The sequence below is a fragment of the Podarcis pityusensis genome (assembly GCF_964106645.2).
Source record: "Podarcis pityusensis genome assembly, chromosome: 2".
In the NCBI taxonomy this organism is placed as follows: Eukaryota; Metazoa; Chordata; class Lepidosauria; order Squamata; family Lacertidae; genus Podarcis; species Podarcis pityusensis.
The window spans coordinates 117,355,437-117,370,395 of record NC_138029.1 but is presented as its reverse complement, the minus strand read 5'-3'; the positions used below and the strand labels follow the sequence as shown (position 1 = coordinate 117,370,395).

General features: G+C 48.9%; 1 protein-coding gene across 2 annotated transcripts in view; it reads right to left on the bottom strand.

The window, feature by feature from the left end:
• LOC308469500 (uncharacterized protein) overlaps positions 1-14,959 on the bottom strand; it is a 91,105-nt gene that overhangs the window by 8,137 nt on the left and 68,009 nt on the right. The window contains exon 2 of one of the 2 annotated variants that reach the window (XR_013982115.1): positions 560-2,396. The exons of the other annotated variant lie outside the window; for it this stretch is intronic. The gene's annotated coding sequence lies outside the window, so the exon portion shown is untranslated. Of the gene's footprint in view, positions 1-559; positions 2,397-14,959 lie in introns of those variants that run through there. 2 annotated transcript variants of the gene reach the window in all.

Here is a 14,959-nt window from a genome sequence, read left to right as displayed (position 1 = left end):
CAGGACCCCCTGGGAGAGGCGGTGGATCCACCCACTGCTCCCTCTGCCCTCGCTGCCGCCTCCTCTATCCTCCTGCCCTGCAAACACCCTTTGCTCTTGTTCCTCAGGGGAGAGAGGCGGCTGGTGGAAAGAGCCTTCAAACCCATCCGTTTCCTCCACTGCTCCCCCTCCTGTCCTTTCGGGAAACAGGAACTTTGGTCAGGAGTAAACAACCTAGATGGCAAGTTTGCAAGATAAGCACTTTGGAGCACTGCTTGCTCCTACTATGTGTGTGTCTGCGTGTGTTTGGACCTAGAGGACAACGTACATGTTTATGCCCCGTGATTCCTTAAAGAGGGCAATTCTTTAAAACCGAAGGCCATTTCTACAAAATGGAAGACTTCCGAAGGCAGCCTTTTACAAGGAAATTTTTGATGGTTTTTATTTTGTTGGAAGCTACCCAGATGGGCAGAGGCAACCCAGTCAGATAGGCAGGATGCAAATAATAATAACAATAACAATAATAATAATAATAATAATAATAATAATAATAATAATAATAATAATAAATTGCTTCCTAAGCCTGTCCTGGGACGCGGGTGGCACTGTGGGTTAAACCACAGCACCTAGGACTTGCCGATCAGAAGGTTGGCGGTTCGAATCCCCGTGACGGGGTGAGCTCCCGTTGCTCGGTCCCTGCTCCTGCCAACCCAGCAGTTCGAAAGCACGTCAAAGTGCAAGTAGATAAATAGGTACAGCTCCGGCAGGAAGGTAAACGGCGTTCCCATGCACTGCTCTGGTTCGCAAGAAGCGGCTTAGACATGCTGGCCACATGAACCGGAAGCTGTACGCTGGCTCCCTCAGCCAATAAAGCGAGATGAGTGCCACAACCCCAGAGTCGGTCACGACTGGACCTAATGGTCAGGGGTCCCTTTACCTTTTTAAGCCTGTCCTGCTAGGCATGCTGATCAGAGACTCTGTCCAAACAACCCCTTCAAATGCAACAGGGCTTCCTATTTTTACTGCTATCAGTGGGATCAGTCAAACCACGAAGCCACTGATCAACCAGAGTTTCCTGTTTTGACCAAGCAGAGTTTGAAGTTAGATTAATCTCCCAGCTTGTTCCAAAGCTGGCAGCTGTAGTTTCCTGGTTTGGGCAAAATGGAAAGTTTACTAGTTATGGCTCATAAGAGACTGCCTGGTTTCATCACAGTTCACCCTCAGGGCCGGCCCAATCATGAGGTAAGCTGGGACAATTAGGTCAGGAGGCAGATGCAGGGAGATACGGGACTAGCACATTCCCAGCTCCCCTGTTTGTTAGCCTTGCTGTCAGTGCAGGACCACAGCTGGTAAATTTGTGCAACTACCAATGTAGAGTCCTTTTCTTTTGCCCTCTCTCACTAAAGGTTGGGTGGGGGTCCTTCCTGGAGTGATGCATTCTGGTTGTGGGGGCCAGGAGACTGGGGTGGCGGCTAGAGTTTTTGGTTTTAAACTTGGGTCAACTTAGGTTTTATTGTAACTTTGCTGCAGCAATGCATTAAAAACTGTTCCTATTTTTAACCCGGCTTTTCAGGCTGTGATTCAGTCATCTGAACCTGGCCATTATCTTAATAAATCTTGCAACAACATTGCAAGGTAGGCCAGTCTTATTTAATGTGACTACACATGGGATTGCTGAGGCTGTAAGATGTGCCAAGATTTTTACCTCAGTGGGGAGAAAAGAGCATTTTGGAAATGGAGGCAATTTAGAGGAGGAAAAAGGGGTTTGGTGGAAGGACCCCTCTTCTGACACAGCTTCTGCTCTGATAAAATTCAGAGTCCCCTGCAGCTGTTTAAGTAAAGTAAGAATAGAAGGAGATATGATCGCAAACCTGCCATGTAAGGTTTGGTCCAGAAAGCCTTTTTAAACTGGATTAGAGAGAAAGTGCAGGGAGGAGGAATATTCACCACCATAGCTAAACAGAACCTCCATGTCTAGAGGCAGTGGACCGGTGACCTCCAGGTGCTGGAAACCCAGGTGAGAGGAGGGCACTTACCTTTCCCAGAAGCCCCTCAGTGTCTGGGAGCAGAGTCTGGTCTGTCCCCCCTGCTCTCCCACTGGGCCACCGACTGGCATCCGCAGCTCCCCTGAAGGAGAGGACACCATCCCCGGAGTGGGGAGGACTGGGAGCCTGTGGGGTTTCCCACCCTGAACGAGGGGGCTGCATCGTCTTCAGGAAATCCTGCTTCTGGGCCTCCCAGTGCTGCTGCGGCTGCCCCTCCTCTGCCTCCTGCTTAATTTGACATAAATCTGCCTGAGGCAGAAGATCCCTGATGGTCCCAACTTGGCCGGCAGGAGGTTTCTTTCCTTTGCACTCCAGTCTCTCCCTTTGAATGGGTCTCCTGGGTCCCGGCTCTTCCATTTTTACGTCACCCTGCTGGAAAAGAAATAAACACAAAGTAAAATACAACACAAGAATAAAAACAAAAGCACATTTTTTAACTATTAGCCAGTTTTTGAAATATACTATTACTCTTTCTATTTCTGATGTTCAGGCTGTGAATGACAATCATTATGTCACCTGTCGGAGCCAGCCGTTACAAATGGCGCAATTTAGCATAAAATAAAGACACAGAGAGCCAGCAATATTTTCATGATGGTAGGAGCAGCTCCTTTCCGAACTTCCCTCTCCTCCTGCAGCTTCTTTTATTATCCTTTGTCTCTCTCCAGCCGCATGGCTGTTTGCCAATGTCTCACGTTACCTCATCCGGTCAAGGCTTTTAGGCTTTTATTGCCCCCTTCACCATATAGGGTCATCACTGCCCAGAGGAAACACAACTCCAATACATTCCAATACATTGTAAAGCTCAGAGTGCTGGTCAGCCGAGGTCAGGGGGCACCCTGCAATATTACAAGCCTTTACTGTGGCTTTATGACTCCCACAGTCACCCAAACGACTCCACCCAGGGACGAGGGGAAGTTATCCAAAGACTGGGGGAAACATCAAGGTTTATGGAAGTACAAATAATATTTGGGGGTGGGGGAACCAAGGCAGTGGAAGGAAATCCAAAAACAACCCAGTGAGAGGACTGAGCATGTTCAGTGGACAGGGAATGCTGATCTTGGCTGCAACTTCTACCATGTTGGAAAGGCAGTAACAGATCTTTGTATATGATTAAGGCTGCAACAGACCCACCTAACATTTAAAGTACATGGCTTCACCCAAGAAATCCTGCGAGCTGCAGTTTGTTAGGGGTGTTGAGAACTGTAGCAATAAACTACAGGTCCTGTGGTTCTCTGGGGGAAGCCACGTGCTTTAAATGTATGGTATCTGCACAGCCTAAGAAACTGACAAAAGGAATATTGACCAACAAAATCAAAGAACTCACTCCAAAATATTTTAAATTTGATGGTCACAAACTCTCTTGACTGAAGACATTCTAACTTGCAGTCCATTGGCTGCATATGGCTTGCCAAGCCTCAGGGTGTGTCCTGCTAGTCCCTGCCGTTTGCATCTCCTGGTCTGATCATAGGATGAAGATCTCTGTCTGTCCTGGAGAGAAAGATGCCTAAAGGGCCCTTAGAGAGATCTTTTCAACTCCAATTTCACCACAAACCAGCACAGTGCTGAAATGGGGTAAAAGCCCTGATCTGGAAATAAATGATCCCTCTGGCTGCTCTTTAAAGAGGATTTCTAAAGAACAATCAGAAGGTTCTTTTTTCTTAGAGCTCATTGCTAATTCAGCAGGGTCTTCTTGTGCTCTTATTTTTCCCCACCCCAGAACTGGGGTTGGAAGGTCTAAACATGTTGTTTGTGTTTGCAAGACTTGTATGTATGCTAGATGGCATGTCTGGTGAGTGTGTGCAGCACCTCTGGTGAGTGTGTGCATGTGACTTTATGGTCTGCATCTCTTTTCTGTGTGCGCATGCATGTGCATACATTGGCCACTGTGATAGAGATCAGCACAGGAAAGCCAACCTGGAACCATTTTGATTCCTAAACTGAGCAAATGTTTCTCTACATGGTAAAAATGGAAAAGCCTCCCCATTGTCTCTTCCTTCACAAATCCTGTCTTAATCTGTGTTTGAATAAGGGTGTGAGCCTTATCATTACAAAAGACTGCCAAGGCTCCCCAAGAAATCCAATCAAGTAACCTGCCAGACAGGAAATAAACAAAGCGACAGGAGAAAACAACATGCAAATGTTCTGTTTTAGACTGCCTTATCTGAGGGGTGGTCTTAGGTTTGGAGAAATAAATCTTTGGGTCCAGGCAGCGCTTCCTCGGCGTAGGCTCTGCTCTCACCCTGACCTGGCCAAAGAAATTGCAGAGTAGCAGCGGTCCTGCTTCCGTGTGAGAAAAAGGGATAAATCAGTCCAGAGACAGTCCGTCCTTATCTCTAGTAGCTTTATTTACAGAGCAATAAATTCCATCAGACACCATCGGAGCATTCCGGCATCTTTGTGCTTTCCAAAAGCACTCTCACAGCAGCCTCTAAGTTGAGCTGCTTCTCTGTCCGTTGCAGAGACAGATCTGAAGAGCGTCAGAACAACATCCTGTGACGCACTTCTCTGCATAGAGCTCCTCCCAGCTCCTCCCAGATCCAGATACAGGACACCAGTGAGTTTTAACCCTGTCAGTTCCAAACTCCACACCCCCTCTTGTCCTGCATCTGGAGATAACAGTCAACAATGCTTTCCCCATACACAGACCCTCACAGAACTCCTCGTGCTTCTGGAAGGTTAATGGTTTTGTGAAACCATCAGCGAGGTTCTTTGTTGAGGGACAGTATTTCAGAGCAACTAGCCCCTCATGAACGCTCTGACATACATTCCGGAAACGTATGTCCAAATGTTTGGTCCTCGCCTTGAATTGCCCCGTCTCAGCCAATTTGAGGCAAGGTTGATTGTCCTCATGCACCACAACGGGCAGACAATTCTCTCCACAGATTTCTTTGACCAAACACACATAGAACTCTAGCTCTCTGCAAGCATCTGATAGCGCACTGAACTCGGCTTCAGTAGATGAAAGCGCTATGAGACTTTGCTTCCGGGACCTCCACCCAACTACTGAGTCCCCAAACTTCACCACTAGGCCTGACACTGATTTGCGGTCTTCAGAGTTAGCCCAATCCGAATCCACAAAGCAAGTCAGCTTTACTTCTCCTTGAGCTGGCAACCTAAGACAAAAGTCTTTGGTTTCCTGCAAATACCTCAGAACTCTCTTGATGCCATTCCAGGCTTGCACACTGGGGTTTGATGCTTCCCTGCTGAGCAGATTGACAGCAAACGCAATGTCTGGTCTGCTCCACTGAGACAAGTACAACAAACTCCCTAGGGCTGACTGAAACACTTCAGTATTTTCGAACACAACGCGTTCTGCTTGCTGACATTCCTTTACGTATCCAGCCTCCATGGGTGACCTGGCACCTACACAATCAGACATTCTGAACTTTTCAAGCAACTGTTCAATCTTACCTTTCTGGCAAAGCAAAAAGCTACCATCCTCAGTCTTCGCTATTTGAACACCTAAGTAGGATTTGACATCCCCAAGCTGCTTCAACTTGAACCGCTTTCCAAGCTCCCTAGCAAACTTCTTCACCTGCTCACTCGTCTGTGACATCATTAAGATATCATCAACAAAAACAAGAATCACTTCCTGTGTCTCTCCTGACCCCTTCAGGTACAGGCAACTGTCTGCAACAGACCTCTTAAAACCTAGCTCTTCTAAGGCTTCATGTAGGCACATATTCCAATTCCTGGCAGATTGGCGTAACCCATAGATGGATTTGTGCAACCGCCACACGCTGCCTTGCTCACTGACTTCAAACCCTGGAGGAGGAAGCATGTATAACTCCTCCTGGAGATCTGAATTCAGGTAGGCAACATCTACATCAAAATGACTCACCTTCCAACCTCTCTGTGCTGCTATCGCCAAAAGCATTCTCAAAGTCTCCGCTCTTGAGGTCGGCGAATAGACCTCTGTGAAGTGGACACCCTTTTTCTGTGTGAATCCACGTGCCACTAATCTCGCTTTGTACTGTGGTTCTCCCGTTTCTGTGGGTTTCAAGCGGTAAATCCACCTACAACTAACAGCTCGCTGGTTAGCCGGCAGTTGAGTGAGTGAGAACACACCAAGAGACTCCATTGAGTTCATCTCCTTCTGCATCGCCTCACGCCATTTGCTAGCTTCTTCCTGAGGCAACTTCTGAACATCCTCAAAGGATTCAGGCTCACACCTAGCCACACCAACCCAAACACTAGTGGCTTCATACCTTTCAGGAGGCTTACCCTTGGTTGATCTAGCTGACCTCCTCAGCGCGAATTCTGGACCTGCGCCTGATTCACCTGGATCAGCCCTACCATCTCCTGTGTCAGAAACCTCCCCCTCTGACCTGCTGCGCCGTTTTGGGCGTACAGCTGGTTCTTCTGGTGAGGATGGCTCACTTCTCGGCTCAGACTTGACAGAGACCTGTGGAGGGGTCTTGGGACTCCCTTTTGGAGAGGTTTGGGGCCTCTGCCTTGGAGATCCCTGCTCTGGACTCTGTGCCTCAGCAACAGGTTCAGCTTCGTCCTCCTCCTCCTCATCACCTGAGTCTAACAGAACATCTGGGTTCCCGTGAAGACGTTTCCACCCACTCTGCTCGCAAAACTCAGCACTGCCGCTAATAAGCAGCTTAGACTGGTTGCCAGTAGGGTATGCGAAACGCCACGCCTTTGAACTCGGCTCATAGCCTACAAAGATCATCTTCCTAGACCTTGGCTCACCCTTTCTGCGCATGGCCTTTGGAACCAAAACCCAAGCCTGCGAACCGAAAATGTGGAAAAAGTCCACCTTCGGTTTCTTCCCATGAAGCAGAAAATACGGTGTGTCTCCTACACTTGAATTGAACACCCTGTTCTGCACAAAGCATGCTGTCTTATAACTTTCAGCCCAAAAGCGCTGTGGCAAACCCGAGTCTGCCAACATAGCATTCGCTGATTCCTGTAAAGTGCGAAACTTCCTCTCCGCCACCCCGTTCTGTTGCGGAGAGTAGGGGGCAGTCAATCGATGAGTGATACCTTTCTGCCTGAAAAACGATTGCAGCGCAGAACCTGTGAATTCCCCCCCGCGATCAGATTGAAAGGAAACCACCCTGGTAGAGAAACGCAGCTCTACCGCTGTGATCCAATCTCTGATCAATGCAGCTGCTTCTGACTTGCATCTAAGCGTAAACAGCCAAGTGTGTTTCGAAAAATCATCAATCAGAATCAGAACCCATTTAGACCCAGCTAAAGAAGGTGTTGGCATGGGACCTGACAAATCTGCATGCACAAGTTCAAAAGGTTTGCTGGTCCTTCTCTCTGACCTGGGGTAGGTGCATGTTGTGACCTTTGATTGCTTACAGGCTTGACAATCTAGGTATTTGTCACATGCCTTGAACCTACACCCAATTGTGTTCATTGCTGCTTTCCGCACAAGTGACCACCCAGCGTGCCCAAATTTCCTGTGCCATAAGTGAATACAATCATGGTGTGGTGGGACATTAGCACACTGCACTTGGGCATCATCAATGGACTCTCCACAAGCCCCATTTTCCACCAGCCCCATTTTCCCACCAGCCCCATTTTCAATGGGCATCTCCACCAGAAAGAGCCTGTCTTTCCTCTCAACACTGTAGATCTTCTTCCCATCCCTGTAAAAAGAGCACAAATTATTAGAGAACAAAACATCAATTCCAATAGCCATTAATGCTGACACACTCAAAAGAGAATGGGCAAGTTCTGGGACAAAATAAGCTGGCACTTCACAACCTAGAAAAGAGCAAAACAAAGACCCAGATTCAGTCAGCGGTCTTTTCGACCCATCTGCTAAGATAACAGAGCGTGCAGTTTTAACTGTCTTGCAGTTCCTCAGGAGCTCTCTGGAGTTAACGAGGCAATGCGACGCTCCACTGTCGACAACAAAAGAAAAAGTGTCTCTTTGGCTGTTTTCCAAAGATGCCATGGCGTTGGTTGCACCCCCACTGTCAGTGTCCTTCCTGGTTGCCATGGCCACAGCCTCCCCCCGACTAGGGCTTTCGCTGCTTCCCAGACAGACCAACGCAGCTGTGAGGTGATAAGACGCCTTGTCTTCCTCCTGGCCTGCTGCTTTCCCACGCCTCTGCTGAGAACCGGCTCTGGGAACCTGCTTTGTTGACATTCCACGCCAGCTGGTGTCCTTGGCAGCCTGGGCTTCCAGCGGATGCTTCCCAGCGCTGTTGGACGTCGCCTCAAAGCACAAACAACTCTTGGAGACTTTCGCTTTCGCAGAGCTCTTGGAACGGCTTGCCTGGCCTGCACCCCCACTCTTGGGTGCTCTGCTGCCTAAGGAACAGCCTGCAACTGCCTTCCTCTTCCCAGCTCTCAGCTTCTCTCCGGCACACAGTCCATCACACAGATGTGGTGAAGCATGGCTTCCCAAAACAGCTCCAGCCCCCTCTAGACATAGGGCATTCTCTGGGCAACTCTCAGCCCCCTCTGGTCTGGCTCCCACTAAGGCTTGACATGCCATCTTCAGTGCCTGCCACGCGACCCAGGGCTTCCTCCCTTGGAGCTTTGGCAACAGCCAAGTATCAACGCTGGCCCTTAAAATGGCTAGCACCCTTTGCTCTCTCTCCAGAGCAGCCACGTCTGCTTCAGAAGCTTTTGCAGACCTCTCACTGGACTGGGCAAAGACTGGATCGGCCTGGGTGCAGTCCCACAGCTTCCTTTCTGCCAGCCAGCGGTGCATGCTCTTACTCCAGGCCTCCCAATTGGCCCCATGCAGCCTTTCACCGGGGTAGCTCTCATGGCCTTGCTGTGCCTGAGCAGCCATCTCCTCCCCCCAGGGCTTTCAAGCGTACTCACAAGATGCCAGCAAAACTGGTCGTCCGAAGCAGCAGCCGTTACCTCTTGGCTCTTGGCTCCGATCACCAGCATTCCTCACTGCCCTTCCTGGCAGGAGATCACAGCAACTCAAAGCTGGCAGCCTTCCTCCCTTCTCACACTTGTCAGGAAACACGTAACTTCCATAACCTTTGGAGAAATAAATCTTTGGGTCCAGGCAGCGCTTCCTCGGCGTAGGCTCTGCTCTCACCCTGACCTGGCCAAAGAAATTGCAGAGTAGCAGCGGTCCTGCTTCCGTGTGAGAAAAAGGGATAAATCAGTCCAGAGACAGTCCGTCCTTATCTCTAGTAGCTTTATTTACAGAGCAATAAATTCCATCAGACACCATCGGAGCATTCCGGCATCTTTGTGCTTTCCAAAAGCACTCTCACAGCAGCCTCTAAGTTGAGCTGCTTCTCTGTCCGTTGCAGAGACAGATCTGAAGAGCGTCAGAACAACATCCTGTGACGCACTTCTCTGCATGGAGCTCCTCCCAGCTCCTCCCAGATCCAGATACAGGACACCAGTGAGTTTTAACCCTGTCAGTTCCAAACTCCACATTAGGTTACACCCCTTCTGTGATGAATGCATAATGTTTCTGGGGGTGGTCTTGATCTAGAGGATGGGAATTTCAAAAGTCTTTATAAGCCCTTGCATAGCATTTTTGTGGGTCCTCTTCCTCTCCTGCGTGTGAGGGGAGCACCCTGTTGCAACAGATCAATAAAGATCAAGCTTACTAGCTGCTTTGCTTCTCAATATTCTCTGGTTGGCCTCTGTTATTTTCTCCTACCAATAGGGAACCTATGTAAGGACTCTATATGGGCTCTTGGATACCCCATAAGGGAAAAGGGCATATTTTTATTTACAACACCACAAAGCTCACTGGAATGTGGCCTCCAGAATCAATGCAGCTTTAAGCCCATAAATGTTTCGTTCCTCCTCCTTTATCAGAAAGAACAATCAAATCTGAGACTATCAGGAGGAGAGAACTGGATCTACAGAGTTAATGTTCTCAACATCCTATGGACATAAACTGCAACGAGATTTCTCTCTAATTACTTTGTTTTTTTCCTTAAAAATATGAAGCAGTATAGAAATGAAAGGAGTAATAATCTGAACATGAATAGCTAATTTCAATTTCGCCTTCCTCAGTCTTTAACAATACTGTCTTCAATGTTTTTATTATCATTAATTCATTTCCATATGGCACACTTCTTAAGAATCCTCCATTCCTCTGCATTCTCAAAACTGTCACCCACTTCAACCCTCAGCCTTCATCTCAAAACTCTGCTGTATTACTGGGCAAGGAGGAAGATAAAACCTTTAACGAAACAAGCTTAAGGCTCTCTCACTTATTTACACGCAGACACAAGAGGTCACCAGCTTTGATAGTTTGGGGAAAGATCAGATGCGTTCTCCGGGGAAAAGATCTATTAGCTGCTTTATTAGCTGTGACAGATCAACAGAGCCTCCATGTGTAGGCACAGTGTACCTTGATTTGGGGAAGACAAAAGAAACCATTTCCTTGCTAAATGAATCTGATGGACATCATTGCCACAAGATGCGGTGATGGTGGTGGCAAAGAGAGCTTTAAAAGGCGATCAGACCAATTCACGAAGGAGGGCGATAGGTTTATCAATGGCACTGGCAGAGGAAGGGGGGGTCAGGAGGGGCTGTAGAGTGAGAGCCCCCACCCCCGCTGCAGTGCTCTTCCATTCCCCCTGCCTCCCCTTCCCTCTCCGCCGTGGGGAGGACCGTCGAAATAGGCTGGGCTCCCTGATGAGGGACAGGGAGAGGGGAGGCAAAAGCCCCAGGTACGCCGCTGATCATGGGACGACTATATGCATCGTCCATCGCGGAGCAGCAGCTGCCTTGGACCCCTCATTCTGCCCCTTGAGCTCAGGACTGAAGGGAGCAGCTCCCCAGGGTCTCCGGCAGGGTCCGTGCCAGCCTGAGCCAGAGATGTTTGCCCCTGTGCCCTCCTGCAGATGCCCTGCCCCTCAGCTGCGCCCCTTCCCCTTCCTGCCCGGTTGGGGGGCGCCCTGCAGCCTCTGGCTGGACTCCGGGCCTCATCCTGCCAGGCGCACGTGCTCTCCTCCTCCTCCTCCCCCGCTTGCTCCGCCCTCCTGCACCTCGGACTCCTCGCTCCGTCCCTGCAGCGGAATCCGGCTCCTCTCCGGGGAAACTCGCCAGGCCACTGCCCGCTGCTCCTCTGCTCTCCTCGGCGGGGGACAGGAAAGTGCAGCCGCTCTCGAGTCCCCCTGGCTGGCCCCGTTTCCTGCCTCTCTGAGCATCCGAGCTCGCTGGCTGTGGGTTGGGCCCTGGGAGGCTGCAAGGCTGGATGCGCCCCCTTGCAAGGCGAGTGCTGCGAGACCGCCCTGCTGCTTCACCTGCCCTCGTATTTGCAGCCCGCTGCTTCTGATCCTGGAGGTTCTGCTCTTAGCTGTCGGGGCAAATGGATTAACCCTATGAAATCTGGTCCATTCCTAGCTCTGGAGCAGCAGGGAACAAGCTTTTTGCACCCTTCTCTAGGGATGTTCACACGCCGCCATCTGTGTCCCCGTGTACACAAATCACTGAGTTGTCTTATTGTCTTAACTCAGTCGGTAGAGCGTGAGGTGCTTTATCTCAAGGTTGTGATTTCGAGTCCCATGTGAGAAAAAGTGGAAATGAAGTGTAATGTTACCTTGAAATTGTGTACACAATAGTCCGAAGGTTTTTAGAGAAACCCAAAAACTTCCCCTTTCTATACCCTTTCGTTGTCTTCTCTAATAAGTGGGGTTTTGTTTGGAAAGCTGTCTCTCAAAATTTATTAGAACATTGGAATGTACCTGGCATTTTATAAGCTCTTCAGTATGTTGCACAAATAAGTCTCCTTGCGATCAGTATGCAGTCCCTGGTTTCCAAATCCTCTACAGGATTTCATGAAGCTGGGACGATGCCACCCAGCTGCCTGAATGCCTAGCAGCTGGAGGAGGCAGTCCAGTTCCCAACTCTGCTGGCCTAGGTCATGTGATCACTTAGCTCCAGCAACAGGTGCCAGGGCTGGGCTCTGTTATCTTTCCATACCCTCCAACATCTCTCTGATGAAAATAGGGGTGTCCTGTTCCGTAATGATAATTTTACTATTTATACCCCACACATCTTATTAGGTTGCCCCATCCACTCCAGGCAGCTACCAACATATATAAAAACATAAGAAAACATTTTAAAAATTCCCTATACAGGATTACCTTCAGACAACTTGGGGGTCACATAACCCCATACCCTCTGGCATCAAATCAGAAACTGATGACAGCTTCTGTAAATCAGGGACATCCCAGGAAGACAGTGACACTTGGAGGGTCTGTCTTTCCCTGCTTTTTCCTTTGCTGTCTCTGGTCTCCTGCCTCCATTCAGCAGAGGAGGGACCCTTCATACAGAGAAAGATCGGGGCCACCAGGGCATAGTTGGTGCCTTCAGATGACTGCAGTGAAGGGAGAACCATTTGGAGGAACAGATTGCTGCAATTTTGGAAAGGAATGGAAAGAGCACGGCTACAACGTGGTTTGGTTCTTCAGGTACTTGTTGTTCAAGTTGTTCCATGGAATTCCTGATCTGGACCTTGTGTGGGAAATGAGTTCTCTCCATCACAAGAATAATTTTTGAAGCTTCACTGCAGTACAGTCTTAAACAGTCTAACAATAAGATAAGCAATATAAAGTAGCACGTTGCAAACAATGTTCAGTTCTTTATGTAATCCTGTGAACTTTCCTCTTTCTGGTCCCAGAGGGAGATTCTAAGCTTCTTCATCATTGCATAACTTATTTGCAACTGCTGCTGCTTCTCCTAGCCATCTCCAACAAGCACCCACTGACTTCTCAAGTTTAAGCTTCCTTCTGTTAGAGCTCTGCAGCTTCTGTTTCCAGCGATGAGTTATTAGGAAAGATACCAGCCTCCTCTGATGCTTTTGTCAGAGTGGAACCTCTGACTGGAACCTCTTGCCTAAAAGGTTCCACTATTTCTTCTTCTTTGTTTGCTTCATATGCCACAATGTTCTCTCTCTTTTTCTCAAATGCTCCAGGCGACCACAAGTGTCTAAAGAGAAACCAAAAGCTCGGAGTTGGGATGGGGGGGGGTGGCATGAATATCAGGTTGCCTTGTAGTGCCTGGGGGCCCTGCTATTAGATTTGTATCTCGTAAGTGTTGTAGGAGCTTTTAGGTTTTTTAGCTGTATATTTAAAAAACAAGGCTCTCATGAGATGTTTCATTCTTTTGTTATTCTGACACTGCATTGTACAGGAGCATGTTTGCACAGCTGTTAAAAATAGTGATTTTTTAATATGAGAAAAGACTAAAAATGCATTCTAAAGGGTTTCTTTAGAAGCAGAACAAGCATTTTATATTATTTTAAATAACAGAGGAAATGAGGCCCAATTCTTAGTGCTCATCCCAGGTTAAAGATTAGCAGCCACACCCTCACAAAAAGCTATGAGGATTTTGTTAGCAAGTGTCAGGGTGAATTCCTACCTTGCATTCCTGGGCTGCCTCTTCCTTGAGAACCACAGTTCTCACTAATAAGGGAGTCCTATGCTGCCTATAGCCAGCCCTGGTCAGCAATGTGTCTGCAGCTCTTTGAGCCAGTTGAACTTTCTGAGCACTTTTCAAAGGCAGCCCCATGTAGAGCGTGTTACAGTGACCCCTACACAATGTGGCCCCAGACTGACTCTTTGGGGGGGGGGTAATTATCTGTTCTAAACGTGTGTTTTTGTGTTTGTGTGTGTGTAGTTTAAATTCTCTGAATGCTTGTTTTTTGAGAAGGGGCTCTTAGGGTCATGAATCAATGCCTTTCAAAACAGCTCCATAACATTGATTGCGCCCTCACACTGCTCCTTCTGGTGCGCGTATTTTGATCCAGAAAAGGAGCAGACGGGGAAAGGTTAAGCAGAATCCCCCCCCCCCGGTCACCCTTAGGTGTGCTCAGCCTTCACCTGCTTCATGACTCCACCTTGCATGAGAAGACAGGATGGAGCTCCAGGAAACAGGAAGTGGTCCTTCAACCGGCCAGGACATCTCACCATCACAGACAGATCTAATCTCCTGCTGGGGAGTCAAGAGTGGCCTAGGGATGGCAGAGAGAGGAGGGGAAGGGGCCAGGGACAAAAGGGTGGTAGGCTCTAGACCCCTTGGACCCCTTCCTTGACACCAAGGGGAGCTCCTCTTCTGGGGCTAAAAGCATTGCTGTGGAGGTTTCATTTTTGTCATGACTGCAAGGGAAGAAGGGAAGGTAACCCCCCCCCAAACACAAAGAACTGAATGAAAAAAGCCCTGTCTGAGCGATTAGCTACTGGAGAGCATAATGTGGGGTTTAGCTGTAATGCTCACCTGCCTCCCTGAATGAGGCTTTTCTTGGGGTCAGAGAGCTGGGGAGCAACATGAAGTTCCCAGGTTACATTTCCTTCTGGTCAGCTATTCCAGCTCTTGTCTCCTCCCCATTTCTTTATGGAGGGGCAAAGGCTATGCACTTTGTATAGTAAAGGTAAAGGTAAAGGTATCCCTGCCCGTACGGGCCAGTTTTGACAGACTCTAGGGTTGTGCACTCATCTCACTCTAGATGCCGGGAGCCAGCGCTGTCCGCAGACACTTCCGGGTCACGTGGCCAGCGTGACGAAGCTGCTCTGGCGAACCGGCACCAGAGCAGCACACGGAACGCTGTTTACCTTCCCGCTATAAAGCCGTACCTATTTATCTACTGGCACTTAAGGGTGCTTTCGAACTGCTAGGTGGGCAGGAGCTGGGACCGAACGACGGGAGCTCACCCCGCCACGTGGATTCGAACCGCCGACCATGCGATCGGCAAGTCCTAGGCGCTGAGGTTTTACCCACAGCACCACCCGCGTCCCTATGCACTTTGTATAGATGCAATTATAACCAACAACTGGTGTCTTCTGGGTGCACTGAGCTCCCTCCCTCCCCGCCTGGCCTTCTCTCCTCCAGATATAATACAGATTCCCTCAGGATCTTGCCCCACCCTCCAGAAGGCAAATATATCTGATTGTTTATTTAGGACATCATTACATTGTATGAAATACCGCCTTGTTTCTCTGAAGGGTAGACTTTTCATCAGCAGTGATAAA